The sequence below is a fragment of the Ranitomeya imitator genome, chromosome 3 (genome assembly GCF_032444005.1).
Source record: "Ranitomeya imitator isolate aRanImi1 chromosome 3, aRanImi1.pri, whole genome shotgun sequence".
In the NCBI taxonomy this organism is placed as follows: domain Eukaryota; kingdom Metazoa; phylum Chordata; class Amphibia; order Anura; family Dendrobatidae; genus Ranitomeya; species Ranitomeya imitator.
Window position 1 is genome coordinate 404652207 of NC_091284.1, and position 13394 is coordinate 404665600.

A 13394-nucleotide genomic window follows, 5' to 3' on the forward strand; every position below is an offset into this window, starting at 1 on the left:
GATTTCCACTTAAAAATCATTAGGCCTAATATTGGGTTGCAGCCAAGAGGCCCAATTTGCTAATTCAAATAGTTTGTGATAGAACTATGTTTCAGTAAAAAAAATCAGGATGCCGGATTTCCACTTAAAAATCATTAGGCCTAATATTGATGTTCAGCCCGGAGGTCCCATTTGCTAACCCAAATCATTCGGGATAAAACTGTTTTGGAGTAGGGAATCAGAAGGACACTTTTTCTCATCAACATCGTTAGGTATAAGAGTGTTGTTCAGGCACACTATCTAAGAAAATAAAACATTATTGTTCATTTAGTGACAAGTGACTGACAGGTGTGGTCCTAAGGTTGTGAAAAGTTAAAAGAGGGGAAGGAAACATACAACATGATTGGGATAAAGTGAAGTTGTGGTTAAAGGGGGAATATGACTGGTGTTCAACATGTACCTTGGTTAGGTGTAAGGGTATGTTCACACGTTCAGGATTTCCATCCTTTTTTTTTCAGGACAGTTTTTTTAAAAAACTGCAGCTCTTGGCAGAAAACGCAGGTCCTTTTTTTGGTCCTTTTTTTGTCCTTTTTTGATGCGTTTTTTGATGCGTTTTTTGATGCGTTTTTTTATCCTTTTTTTATGCAGTTTTCTATGCAGAGACTGTGTGTTTCCTAGGAAGCTTTTTAGGGCTAAAATGGCTGAAAATACCCTAACCCTACCCCTAACCCTAACCCTACCCCTAACCCTACCCCTAACCCTACCCCTACCCCTATTCTAACCTTAGTGAAAAAAAAAAAAAAAATTCTTAATTTTATTATTGTCCCTACCAATGGGGGTGACAAAGTGGGGGGGGTGTCATTTACTATTTTTTTATTTTGATCACTGAGATATAACCTATCTCAGTGATCAAAATGCACTTTGGAGCGAATCTGCCGGCCGGCAGATTCGGCGGGCGCACTGCGCATGCGCCCGCCATTTTGCAAGATGGCGGCGCCCAGGGAGAAGACGGCCGGACGGACACCGGGACGCCGGGTAAGTATAAGGGGGGGAGATTAGGGCACGGGGGGGCATCGGAGCACTGGGGGGGCATCGAAGCACGGGGGGGGCATCGGAGCACGGGGGGGCGGGATCGGAGCACGGGGGGGCAGCCACACTCCGCCCACGCACTTCCGCCCGCTCCCCCGCACTTCCTGCTGCAGCGGTTCTGCACATCAAATCGCAGTAAAACCCACAGATATATTTTTGATCTGCGGGTTTTACTGCGATTTTGACCTCACAATGGAGGTCTATGGGTGCAGAACCGCTGCGGTTCAGGAAAAAGAAGTGACATGCTCCTTCTTTTTTGCCGCAGCTATTCTGCGCGGCTTTTTAAACGAAATTACGGATCATGTGCTCAGCAGTGACTGTTTTCCATAGGGTTACATTGTTATGTACCCTGCATGGAAAACAGCTGCGGTTCCGCAGTAAAAAACGCACTGTGTGAACATGGCCTTAATGTTAACGGAAGCTCAACTGAACAAACACCATCTCGTCCTATCCAAAGATCACTGATAACATCGGTTACTGCACAGGCTACTCCACTCCCTTTCTTTAGCAGCTGCACAGTGGCACGCCTTGTATATGAGGCTCTGAAGGAGCATATGCTCCAGTGGATGTCACTCAGTACAATCCTCAGAGGTGGCACCCCAATCACCCTTATTTCCCACAGTGTCACAAATTTCCAAACTTCCAACTGACTGTGGGTAACCACAGATGGGCCATTCTGCAGAGCTGTTAACTAGTGATGAGCATGCTCCCCACTACTCGGTACTCACTCGAGTATCACTATGCTCGGTGTACTCGGCGAGCACCGAGTATTTCGAGGTTATTCAGTACTGGACTGGGATGCCACGGGCCCACCAGTAACATTGATATTTTGGGGGGCTCATTTTTCACCTGAATACAAATATTACATTGCCGTCATTCACAAATTTACCTATATCTTTATATAACAATAAACTGGGTAGTTTGGTTAATGAATGATGAGATGCTGCTTTTTTCTGCACAGAGAGAATCAAGTGAATTATGACAACTACAGCCCATAAAGTGGGGTTGGGAGCCCAGTTCTGCACAGGTGCTCACCGGGGTATTCCCCTGTTACCCTGTGGGCCAGTCCGAACCTGTATGCAACTGTTCAGTCCACAACTCCTGAGAAACCAACAGTCCTTTTTAGGGCTAACTAGGGGGTCCAGAGATTGCAGCGCTAGGTAGGCAGGGGAGTCTATGTGCAGATATCCAAATCAGTGCAATGCCTACAGGCACTGTATGTGAGTACATAGCTCTCTCTGCATACCTACCTAAGCTTCATAACTGTCTGCTGCTGCTGCTGCTTATTTAATATATACCTAGCTGCAGTTATCTGTGGCAATTTTTTTTTCTCCTTATACATGCTCCTTTTATTCTAAAGCAATCCATAGCCCCCATATATCTACATTTATTTGCTTGGTCACGCTGCAGAATACAGCCAGGTCATCGTAATCCAAGAGTGCGCAAATCTAAGATTTTCTTTTTTTTTTTTGTCCTAGGCATCAGATGTGTGTGGGCAAAATTTTTTCTTTTTTTGTGTCATAGCCAACTTGTTGACCCAATTTAGTTGTGCCCAAAAAGATAAAGGCCACATTTAGATCAGTCTGTTATCTCAGCCTGATGGCTGGTGTATTTGTGGTGGAAAAATGGTAGCTTCGCAGGCATACGTTTCATAGTTCTGTCTGCTTGCCTTGCTCCACTAATTTTTTTTTCAAAAATTCACCAAAAAACAAAAAAACATTTATTCAGTCTGTTATGCTAGGCTGAGGCCTGGTGTATCTGTGGTGGAAAAATCGTAGCTTCGCAGGCATAAGTAGCATAGTTGTGTCTGATAGCCTTGTTCTACTCTTTTTTTTTTAATTCACCAAAAAGCAACAAAAATGTATACAGTGTATTATGTCAGGCTGAGGCCTGGTGTATCTGTGGTGGAAAAATTGTAGCTTCACAGGCATACATAGTATAGTTGTGTCTGTTAGCCTTGTTCTACTCATTTTTTTTTTTCAAAAATTCACCCAAAACAAAACAAAAATTATACAGTCTGTTATGTCAGGCTGAGGCCTCGTGTAGCTGTGGTGGAAAAATCCTAGCTTTGCAGGCATACGTAGCATAGTTGGCCACAACACAGACCCACATCTTTTCACTTGACCTTCCTGTCCCAGGTTCTAGGGGACCACATCACCACCACTATTAAAGCCAGAGCAGTGTGAAATGGTTGTTGGTTGGATAGCGGACAATGCTTCCAGTCACTCAGCCAGCACCACCACCACCACCATGTATTCCACATGATTAAGTCTGAGTGGCAGTGAATGAGGACCGGATATTCCTCACCTTCATCCTCCATTACTCCCACTATTCCGAGTGCCCTGAGACAAATGATCCCACACTTGGACATCCGAAGAGCTGTTCAGTTTTCCCTTTAGAGATTCCGGACTCTCGGACGGTCAACTTGAAGTGGGGCCAGATGAGATCGCATGTAGCGATGCCCAAAGCTTTGAACAGCCACAGTCACACGAAGGCCATGGTGGGATAGTGTCACAAGAGGTGAATGATGAGACACAATTGCCAGAAAGTCAGGAGGAGGAGCACGGTGCGGATGTGGAAGACGAGGTGGTGGATGACATAGTGACTGAACAAACCTGGCAGGAGTACATGCAGAGCGAGGACAGCAGATCACATGGGGAAGGAGGCATATCACCTCAACAGGCACGGAGAAGTAGTGTGATAGCCACAGACAGAAGGCGTGCATCCATTCCCCATAACACCAACATGAGGGAAGTTGCCATTCCAACTGTTAAATTTTCCTGAGTCTGGTTATTTTTTAAAGACTCTGCTGATAACCCCAAACAGGCCTTTTGCAGCACCTGCCATGCCCGCATCAGCAGGGGTAGCAAACCTACCAGCCTGACCACAATCAGCATGATCAGGCACATGACAGCAAAGCACCCAACTTTGTGGGCCGAACCCCAGGCTCCAGGAACACTGTCTGCAGGTGACACCACTGTTCTGCAAAGAAGCCAATCCCCAGTCCACCGTGCATGTGAAAATGCCTCTAGCTCTGCACCTGTTGTTGCCCTCAGTCAAGCAACACCATCATCAAGCTCATCCACGTCCTTGTCCCAGCACAGCCTTCAGTTGTCTATACCACAGTCATTGGAAAGCAAGCGTCGAAATACCCAGCCAACGCCCCACAGGCCACAGTACTAAATTCTAACATTTCTCTTCTGCTTGGGCAAGAAATGTTGCCTTTTAGGCTTGTTGAGATGGAAGCTTTCCACAATCTGATGGCGGCGGCCATCCCAAGGTACTTGGTCTCCAGTCGCCACTATATCTCCCGCTGTGCTGTACCCGTATTACACCAACATGTGTCCCACAAAATTACCCTACAATACAATATTGTATCATACAATTACCGTATATACTCGAGTATAGGCCGAGATTTTCAGCCCATTTTTTTGGGCTGAAAGTCCCCCTCTCGGCTTGTACTCGAGTCATATACCCGGGTGTCAGCAGGGGAGGGAGAGCGGGGGCTGTGTAGTCATACTTGCCTGCTCCCGGCGCGGTCCCTGCGGTCCCTGGCTTCTCCGGCGCTGCAGATTCTTCCTGTGCTGGGCGGTCGCATGGCGCCGCTCATTGCAGGGATGGATGGGCGGCTCCACCCCCATAGGGGGGGAGCCGCATATTCGTTTCTGTGGTGATCGGTGCCATGTGGCCGCTCAATTGCAGGGGGAGGCTGCGGCGGCGGGGAGGCCGGGGACTGCAGGGACCGCGCCGCAGCAGGTAAGGGGAGCGCAGCGCTATAATTGCCTGCTCCTCGCTCCGGCTCCGTCTGCAGCGTCCTCTAGCGGTGACGCTCAGGTTAGAGGGCGCTGTGACGTAGTCAGTGCGCGCCCTCTGCTGAGCGTCAGTGCTGGAGACGGAGCCACACGAGGAGCAGGTAGTTATTGAAAGCGCCGGCGTCCTGAGAAGAGAGGTGAGTATGTGATTTTTTTTTTTTATGGCAGCACCAGCAGCATTCTAAGGAGCACCTATGGGGCCATAAAGGTGCAGAGCATATATGGGGCACAGCATTATAAGGAGCACCTATGGGGCCATAAAGGTGCAGAGCATATATGGGGCACAGCATTATAAGGAGCGCCTATGGGGCCATAAAGGTGCAGAGCATATATGGGGCACAGCATTATAAGGAGCATCTATGGGGCCATAAAGGTGCAGAGCATATATGGGGCACAGCATTAAAAGGAGCATCTATGGGGCCATAAAGGTGCAGAGCATATATGGGGCACAGCATTATAAGGAGCCCCTATGGGGCCATAAAGGTGCAGAGCATATATGGGGCACAGCATTATAAGGAGCATCTATGGGGCCATAAAGGTGCAGAGCATATATGGGGCACAGCATTATAAGGAGCACCTATGGGGCCATAAAGGTGCAGAGCATATATGGGGCACAGCATTATAAGGAGCACCTATGGGGCCATAAAGGTGCAGAGCATATATGGGGCACAGCATTATAAGGAGCATCTATGGGGCCATAAAGGTGCAGAGCATATATGGGGCACAGCATTAAAAGGAGCATCTATGGGGCCATAAAGGTGCAGAGCATATATGGGGCACAGCATTATAAGGAGCCCCTATGGGGCCATAAAGGTGCAGAGCATATATGGGGCACAGCATTATAAGGAGCATCTATGGGGCCATAAAGGTGCAGAGCATATATGGGGCACAGCATTATAAGGAGCACCTATGGGGCCATAAAGGTGCAGAGCATATATGGGGCACAGCATTCTAAGGAGCATTTATGGGGCCATAATCAAAGGTGCAGAGCATATATGGCACAACATTATAAGGAGCATCTATGGGGCCATAATCAAAGGTGCAGAGCATATATGGCACAACATTATAAGGAGCATTTATGGGGCCATAATCAAAGGTGCAGAGCATTCTATATAGCACAGTTGTATATGGAGCATCTATGGGGCAATAATGAACGGTATGGAGCATCTATTTTTATTTTTGAAATTCACCGGTAGCTGCTGCATTTTCTACCCTAGGCTTATACTTGAGTCAATAAGTTTTCCCAGTTTTTTGTGGCAAAATTAGGGGGGTCGGCTTATACTCGGGTATATACGGTAGGTTCTGTAGAAGGACGTAGATCTGGGGATTTATTATGATGGAATATAGGCTGAACTGGATGGACAAATGTCTTTTTTCGGCCTTACTAACTATGTTACTATGTTACTATGTTACCCGTGCCCTCAACAATGCTGTTACTGGGAAAGTCCACCTAACCATGGACACGTGGACAAGAGCTTTTGGACAGGGACGGTACATCTCTCTGATGGCACACTGAGTTAACATAGTAGAAGGCGGGACCAAGTCGGACACTGGGATGGAACACATCCTCCCCATGTCTAGGAGTGCAGGCCCTACGTCAATCTGGGTTGCTCCCACAGTCTACAGCTCCTGCACCTCCTCCTTCTCTTCAGCCTCTGTCTGTGAAATGAACACATCAGTCAGGAGCTAGAAGCACTTCAGCACTGCATCAGTCATGCCTCAACAGGCTGTGCTGAAGCTAATCTGCTTAGGTGACAAACCGCATAATGCTGAAGTGTTGCGGACAATGCTGAAAGATCAGTCAGATATTTGGATTACAACGCTGAATCTACAGCCAGGCATAGGCGTGTGTGACAATGGCCATAACCTGGTGGCAGCTCTGAGGCAAGGTGAGCTTTCACAGGTACTTTGCCTGGCCCATGTGCTTAACCTTGTAGTTCAACGTTTTCTGAAAAGCTACGCGGAGCCGCTGGATCTGCTAGTGAAAGTACGCCATCTGTCTGCAAATTTTAGAAAGTCAGCTACAGCTTCAGCTGCCCTTGCCGTGCTTCAGCAGCGTTTGCAGCTTCTGGCTCACCGACCAGTGTGTGAAGTCCCGACGCGTTGGAACTCTACAATGCATATGTTGGAAAGGATTTGTGAGCAGAAGAGGGAGTCAATATTCAGTTCAAACTCCACACATAAAACCTCAGGAGTGGACATGGATGTCAGACATATGCACCATCCTACAACACTTTGAGGACTGCACGAAGATGGTGAGCGGCGATGTCGCCATAATTATCATCATCATCATCCCACTTCTCTGCATTCTGAAAACCTCTCTGCTCACTATTAAAGAGGATACATTGCAGGCAGAGCACGAGGACATGGAGCAAGGAACCATACATGGTGATTACAAACAGCCCAGCCTCATGTCTTCTCAACGTGGATTGGTAGACAATGAGGAAGAGGAGGAGGAAGAACAGGAGCTACTTTCATGCAGTATAGATGGTACTACAAGCACAGCTGTTCAGCATGGATGGCCTGAGGACAGGGAAAAGGAGGAGGATGAGGAGGACAGCATGATCAGTAGTCCTGTTGCGGAGGACACGGAAGTCTTGCCTGTTAGCAGTCTGGCACGCATGACTGACTTTATGTTGCGCTGCATTTCCCGTGACCCTCGCATTATTAAAATTTTCGGTGACACTCATTACTGGTTAATTACATTTCTAGACCCACGCTACAAGGAAAACTTTCAATCTCTTTTTCCAGAGGCAGACAGGTGTACTGAAATGGTGCAGTACCAGAGGGCCCTTGTAGCAGAATTACTAAAATAATCCTGAGAATGCTGGCAACAGGCGTTAGTGTTTGTTGGACAATCAAGGACTACAGGCGAGAGAAACAGAAGTACAATCCAGCACATGCAGGGGAACAATGGCAAAGTTCTGGGACAGTTTTCTCTGACCCTCCCATCGTGCCGACACAGAGGCAAGGGGTGCTGTCACAAGAAGCACAATGATTGAGAAGATGCTGAGGGAGTACCTAGCAGATCATACAAACATCCTCCGTGATTCCTCTGTGCCTTTTAATTATTGGGTTTCCAAGCTGGACATGTGGCATGAACTGGCTCTGTACGCCTTGGAGGTCCTGGCCTGCCCTGCTGCTAGCGCTATGTCAGAGCAGATTTTTAGTGCCGCTGGTGAAATTATAACTGATAAGCGCATCCGCCTGTCAACTGAAAATGCTGACTGGCTAGCTCTTATAAAAATGAACAAGGACTGGATTGGGCAAGACTTCTGCACATCACTGAATGAAAACAGTGAAACATTCCCTCAAATACATTGTCTTTTTTGTCTTCACAACCACACATGGGTATACGCTTCCTGATTTTGTCTATTTGGTTTTATCCTCCTCCTTATCCTCATTCTCATTATCCACAAACACTGGAACACCAGGGTGAATGTATTCCGTGATGTAAAAGTCAGTAAATTTTTGTGCAAGGGTGTTTTTTTGATGCCCGTTACTAATTTGAAGTAAAAAAAAATTTTACTCCCTCTGGGGAAAATGTTTGTCAGCCCATACACTTAGTGTATGGGCATTCAAAATGTAAGAGACCCGCTCCTTTAAATTGAGAATAGAGACATATGAGGACATCCTCCATGTCTCTTCAGGCACCACCACTAGAACACAAGAGTGAAAGTATTTTGTGATGTAACAGTCAGTGATTTTTTGGGCAAAGGTATTGTTATGATGTCCGTAAATACTTACCAAAACTAAAAAAATTGTACGACCCTGGGGGAAATGTTTGTCATCCCATACACTTAGTGTATGGGCATTCAAAATGTAGGAGAACTGTTCCTTTAAAGGGAACCTGTCACCCCCTCAGGCATTTGTAACTAAAAGTGCCACCTTGTGCAGCACAAATGCTGCATTCTGACAAGGTTGCTCTCTTAGTTATGATGCCTGCACACGCTGAAATAAACGTTTATAAAATGTGCCCCCTCATACCATGAAACCGTCCGGGAGGCGGGACTTTCCTTCCTTATCAGACGCAGCACAGCCGTCACTCCGAGCCGTATGTGCGCCGGGCGCCGCCTCCTCTTGCAGCATTATCGTCCCCGGCGCCTGCGCATTAAGTTTTTTTTTCGGGCATGTGCAGTTGCGCTGCCCTTCGTACTTACAGCGCAGGCGCCGGGGATGATAATGCTGCAAGAGGAGGCGGAGCCCGGCGAGCACAGGCCCGGAGTGATGGCTGTGCTGCGTCTGATAAGGAAGTAAAGTCCCGCCTCCTCGACGGTTTCACGATATGAGGGGGCACATTTTATAAACATTTATTTCAGCGTGTGCAGGTATCATAACTAAAAGAGCCACCACTGCAGATACCTGCTACAGCCATATTCCAGCCCCTAACGGGACTCCTGCTTCTCTCCAGGGATCTGTGCCCTTTTTGGTTTCTACTTGTTAAAAGTGGGGTTTGAGAAAGACCCGGTGGGTCGAAACGTTACCCTGAAACTTTGAAATACTTTGAAATACTGCGGTGATATCTCTTAATTTGGTGTTTGCTCACAATAAAAAACCACGTTTGTTTGGCAAAGAAATTTCAAGACTTCTTTTTTGAGTGCGACTGTTGTTGTCCAGGACTATATTTTGGAGGACTCCTCCATGTTCAGTCTGCACCACCAATAGCGAGAGTGCACGTCTTACCCTCTACTACTAAAAGAGCCACCTTGTCAGAATGCAGCCACAAGGTGGCTCTTTTAGTTACAAACGCCTGAGGGGGGGTGACAGGTTCCCTTTAAATTGGTAATAATGACATATGAGGACGTTCTCCACGTCTCTTCAGGCACCACCACTACAACACGAGGATGAACGGATTCCGTGATGCAAGAGTCACTCTTTTTTTTTGAAAGGGTGTTTATGATGCCAGTAAATAATTAAAAGCAAAAAAAAGGTGTACCCCCAGGGCAGAGGCGCAGCTAGGGTTTTGGTTCTGGGGGGGGCGAAACTTCTGAGTGGGCCCCTAATCAGGTAAACTTGATTACAGCTGGGTGACACACCCTAATAGTGGAGGAGAACCTTAGCAGATGAGCGCTTTTACTGAAGATAATCTCTACTGTATATAAAGACCAACATAGATATTTCCGCCATATGGTCAGTGGTAGATACCAGTCCTGCAGAACATATAACAGATCACAGCACAGTTACAGATAATGACTTACTGCAGTGCTAATATTCTTTCTGATAGAATCATTGACTTTTCTGAGTCACTGCTGCCGTATGTGTCGCTATTACTGCACCTGCTGTGTGGTTCTCTGTGCCTTCTAAATTCTAAAGCAACACTCTATAATATAGTAATGCCAGATGCAAGTGCCCTAGAAAACAGTGCCCACATTTTGACCCCTAGAAAGTAATATAATGCCCTGTGTGCCCCTTTGACAGTCACAGTAACCTAAGTTCACCTATAGCAGTAAGTGCCCACTTTACATTTAATAATGTCCCGAGTCTCCCCCCTGTACAGCTTCCCTATACACAGTTTGATGCTCTCTTATACACAGTATAATGCCCCCTTACTGTATAGTACAATCCACACATTGTACTGACCCCTTAGTAGCCCCCAAACTATTTGATGGCTCCAACACTGTAATCTCCACACTGTATGATGGCCCATTCACTGTAATCCCCACTCTGTACGATGGCCCCCTAGATAGCTTCCATATAGTATAATGCACCAGATCATCCTAAATATAGTGTATAATGCACTCCCCATAGGCCTACTCTATATTGTATAATCCACCCTCATAGACAGACTCTATAGCACAAGGCAGTCCCCATAGCAGACTCTATAGCACAAGGCAGTACCCATAGGCAGACTCTGTAGTATAAGGCAGGACCCCATAGGCAGACCCTGTTGCAAAAGGCAGCACCCCATAGGCAGAGCCTGTACTATAAGGCAGTACCCCCATAGGCAGACTCTATAGTACAAGGCAGCACCCATAGGCAGACTCTATAGCACAAGGCAGAACCAATAGGCAGACTCTGTAGTATAAGGCAGCAACCCCATACCAGACCCTGTAGAATAAGGCAACACCCCATAGGAAGAACCTGTAGTATAAGGCAGCACCCCCATAGGCAGACCCTGTAATATAAGACAGCACCTCTTAGGCAGGCCCTGTGGTATAAGGCAGCACCCCCATAGGCAGACCCTGCAGTATAAGGCAGCACCCCCATAGCCAGACCCTGTAGTATAAGGCAGCACCCCCATAAGCAGACCCTGTAGTATTAAGCAGCACTCCCCATATGCAGACCCTGTATTATAAGGCAACACCCCCATAGGCAGACCCTGTAGTATAATGCAGCACCCCCATAGGCAGACCCTGTAGTATAAGGCAGCCACCATAAAAAAAACAGTAAATAAATACTCACCTCTCTTCCTCCTTGTTCCACAGTGTTCGGAGCTCCCGCTCGTCTCCTGACAGCAGGTGCCGGGTAGTGACATCATCACGTGTTGGCATCAGTGACGTCAGACGCTGACAGAGGGGGATGATGGGAGAAGGATCGTAGTGTTCCTTCCCTCATCAATGCGGTCAGCCTTATCATCTAAATGCCAAAACAGCTGACCTTGCGATGACAGGCAGGGGGCCCACTGCTGGCACAGGGCCCCCCCACCTGCTCAGGGGCCCCATAGCCACAGAGCAGGGAGATTGATTCTCCCTGCTCTGCCACAGAATGTTACTGTATCGGTGCGCTGCGTGCGCCGACACAGTTACAGTAGCTTAGCTCTGGGTGGGCCCCCTCTGAGCACCCGGCCCGGGGCCACCGCCCCCTCTGCCCCCCTTGTAGATACGCCACTGCCCCAGGGGAAACATTTGTTAGCCCATACATTTACTGCATGGGTATTCCAAGTATAGGTGAAGCGCTCCTTTTTAATGTGATAATTTTTTGAGACCCTCCTCCCCGTTTCTTCCAAGGGAGATTGTGTTGCATGCAAATTACAGCTAGACCTTGCATTCACTTTATGGACAACATTTATGGTAATAAAAAAAAAATAATTATGTGAACTTTTGTTTCATGTAGCCATCTAGTACGTGGTTTCAAAGGATTATTGGAGTGCATGTAACATTGGTGCAGGGCAGGCCTTGCATAAGCAAACAGTTTGGGAGAGACACTTTCTTCTAATGGGAACAATTTTGTCATGAGGTGGTAAAGTACATCTGTTGAAAGGCTTATTGGGGTGCATGTAACTTTGGGACAGGCATGGCCTTGCATTCAATGCATAAGCAAACAGTATGGGAGGCACCCTTTCTTCTAATGGGAACAATTTTGTCATGAGGCCGTAAAGTATGTCTGCTGAAAGGCTTATTGGGGTGCATGTAATTTTGGGACAGGCAGGCCTTGCATTCAATGCATAAGAAAACACTATGGGAGACACACTTTCTTCTAATGGGAATAATTTTGTCATCAGGGTTTAAAGTATGTCTGCTGAAAGGCTTATTGGGGTGCCTGTAACATTGGTGCAGGGCAGGCCTTGCATTCAAAGCATAAGCAAACAGTATGGGAGACACACTTTCTTCTAATGGGAACAATTTTGTCATGAGGCGGTAAAGTACGTCTGCTGAAACAGTTATTGGGCTACATGTAACTTTGCTGCGGGGCATGCCTTGCATTGAATGCATAAGTAAACAGTATGGGAGACACACTTTCTTCTAATTTGAACAATTTTGTCATGAGGCAGTAAAGTGCATCTTCTGAAACAGTTATTGTTGTGCATGTAACATTGGTGCAGGGCAGGCCTTGCATTCAATGCAAAAGCAAACAGTATGGGAGACACACTCTCTTCTAATGGGAACAATTATGACATAAGGCCCTCAAGTACGTCTGCAGAAACGGTTATTGGGGTGCATGTAACTTTGGGGCAGAACAGGCCTTGCATTCAATGCAACATTTTTTCAGGAGGCCCTCCTGTACATCTTATGAAGGGAGTATTGGAGTGCGTCATAATTTTTGGCAGCCCATCTACTCACTGCATAGGTAATAACAGTATAGGAGACCCACTGTTTAATGGCCCTTTATGAACATTAATCCCGTCTGATGCCCCTCGAAAAATAGGCTCTGTGACTTTAAGAGTCCCTCCTGCATAAATGAAACAAGATGTGTCTCCTGATGTGTCACACACCACATGGCCAGCTAGGGTTGTTCAATGTTACAATGAAATTACCCAGTGAATGCTTTTGTATTGGTTGAAAGCAATGCTAAAGTTGAAAAACGCATCAAAAACGCTGCGTGTGAACATAGCCCAAGTGGTGGAAGAACATTTTTGGTCTGGGGTTAATTATTTTGCCTTATATACAAGTCATTAGCCTGGAAAGGATGTACCTAAACACATTTCCCAGGAAATTCCATTTTGTTTTTTTGTGTATACTTTTTGGTGCACCTGTAAAAATGGCGTGAAACTCTGACAACATTGCTTACAGCTTTGACCTAGGAGTCAGAAATGCTTCCAGGGGCGATCCCCATGATGTCCCTGTGTCAATTGAG